This window comes from Argentina silus (assembly GCF_951799395.1).
Source record: "Argentina silus genome assembly, chromosome: 14".
Classification (NCBI taxonomy): domain Eukaryota; kingdom Metazoa; phylum Chordata; class Actinopteri; order Argentiniformes; family Argentinidae; genus Argentina; species Argentina silus.
The window spans coordinates 5,453,104-5,455,603 of NC_139668.1; the positions used below are offsets into that span (position 1 = coordinate 5,453,104).

General features: G+C 45.0%; 2 protein-coding genes across 2 annotated transcripts in view; one reads left to right on the forward strand and one right to left on the reverse strand.

The window, feature by feature from the left end:
• The window catches only part of zcchc17 (zinc finger, CCHC domain containing 17), a 173,666-nt gene that overhangs the window by 25,817 nt on the left and 145,349 nt on the right, over positions 1–2,500 (forward strand). The window lies entirely within an intron of this gene.
• Positions 843–2,500, reverse strand: part of wasf2 (WASP family member 2) — a 7,812-nt gene continuing 6,154 nt past the window's right edge. The window contains exon 9 of the mRNA XM_083684356.1: positions 843–2,500. This exon is cut by the window's right edge and continues 181 nt beyond it. The gene's annotated coding sequence lies outside the window, so the exon portion shown is untranslated.

Below are 2,500 nucleotides of genomic sequence, written 5' to 3' on the forward strand. Positions count from 1 at the left end.
AAATAATAAAAAGATTTTGTACTCAGTTAAGTGATCTCTCTCTCTCTCTCTGCTGCTAGATGTGGCTAAGTAGCTCTCATCCTTCAACCTGTCTCTCTCCCATGTACTCTTTCTACCCCCCCACCCCCACATCATCCCTCCGTTTCTCCCTCTCTATCTCTTTCTACTGGCTTAGCTCCATCCTCTCCCCTCTCCCCTGCTTAGATGTGACCAGAATATCATCACGTTCAGAGTCGTCATGATCAACATGCACTGGAACGCATTTAAAATGGCGGATCTTCAGAGAGGCTGAAACCATAAGACGTTATGTAAAGCCCTACACAGGAGATTGGCTCATGCACGCACACACACACACATTAGTCATTTGGACGGTTTTTGGGCTGATTTATGACATCCTGGTGCTGCACAATGTTATTGCACAATTATTCAAGTCAGAATATTGTCCTTAGGTCAACGAATGTGTATTTTGGGGTGATATACTCATAGCTTCTCCTAAAACCATGTCCCACGTGTTGTGACGTATGACATTTCATACCGTTATAGAGCTCTTAAGTGTGACCTGACTAGCCTGTTTGGTAAAGTTAGCGCCCAGAATCAACTAGAACCCTCCGGACCCCCTTCACCGACTTTTTTGGGGGGGGATTGAGTCAAACAACCTTTGGAACACATTTTATTGAGAATTGCTCCTCGCGATATGTGGCCTATATATGTACACTTTCCCAAATATCTCCATGAAAGACTAACGTACAACTAGGTGGCGTATATCTTCCGAGAAAAGCCCGGAAGCAAAACTGGCTGGCGTGGGTGGGTGTCCCTTTAACAGCACAGAAACACAGTACACGAATAATTCATTGTATCTTTATTATAATAAATCATAACCATCCATTAGAAAAAGGCTAGGCAGGCAGGAGAAGCCAATCATTGGATAAACACACGCACACACAATTGGACTGTGATCGTGGCAAAATTTTGGCTTTAAAAAATAAAAGGCACTTAAACAGAGCAGGCTGAAGTTGCCCCTAGCAGGCTGATCTAAGGTCAGATTTGTCTTTCTCCCCCACCAATGGCTGGGGTTAGGGTTTGGTAGCAGGATGCTGATCTGAGAACAGTGGGTAGAGGCGACTTCAGCCCGCCCATAGGCACAAACCACAAGTACATAAAAGGAGCAAAAGGCACTTATAGAGGGGGGGGGGGGCTGGGACAGGAAAGGGACCGGCTGATTGGGTGGGAGGTCAGTAATGTACTGATTGATGGGATGTAGGACCCTACATCTGACTGCTGATTGGGTACAGCGTAATGATGCAGATAGAAACGTATGTTCCAGAAAAAGACACAGCTCTGAATTCTTCACAAGTGTGTGAGTGAGTACGAGTGTGTGTGTGTGTGAGAGAGAGAGAGTGTGAGAGTGAGTGAATGAGTGAGTAAGTAAGTGAAGTGAGTGTGTCTGTGTGTGCGTCTGTATCTGAATCTCCTGAAGCCCTGCTGTCTGGGAATGAGTCCCTCTGGCCCCAAGGCAACGGTTCCCATGCCAACCACAGAAAGAAAGACAGGTACAAAAAAAAGAAGGAAAAACAGGAAGGAAAAAATATAAAATGTCTGCATTCTTGTTCTGAAACCGATCGCAATAATTATCTCAAAGTAAAATAGGATTCAATAAGTAATACAACAAAACCTCACAATCTATAGATATTGTGTGTGTGTGTGATGATATGTGTGTACATTTACCAAGTGTTTACATCATAGTCTTTACACTGTTAATATGTGTGTAAGTACTGCCGTGTGTGTGTGTGTGTGTGTGTGTCTGACTGTATACTGTATGGGTGAGTGTGTGTGTGTCCCTCTCTGCCACCATGTCACCTGTATCAGCTAAAGCTGTGTGATTAAAACATGTCCGCAAAACATAGGTTTGCTCTGACTGGTCATAGCAGAGGATTAACCAATGGCAGAGAGGGACTTTGTAGATACTGATATTGATGCCGCCCAGTAGTGAGTCAATAATAACATACAAACACAGGCAGACAGACAGACAGACAGACAGGCAGGCAGACAGACAGGCAGACAGACACCTTAGTTTGCATCCATTACCTCTATTCATAACTGCCAATCAGCTGTGGACAGCTCTGAATAATACCATCAGGACTGTCTCTCTCTCTCACACACACACACTCACACAACCCCTAAAATCATTGGCATCTCAGTTACACAGAGGTAAACAGGTAAGGGAATGTGATTGGTTTTGAACTGGGTGAGGAAGATTGAGGAAGAGTGTGGTGCTGACACACACACACACACACACACACGCGCGCGCGCGCGCGCACACACACACACACACACACACACACACACACACACACACACACACACACACACCATCTCCAACTCTCTCTCTCTCTCACACACACACACACACTTTGGACCTCAGCTCCATAGATCATAGGTAATAGAGAAGTTAACTAAGCAAGCATAATTCTTTCATCGTGTGGGAGGAGACTGAGGAAGA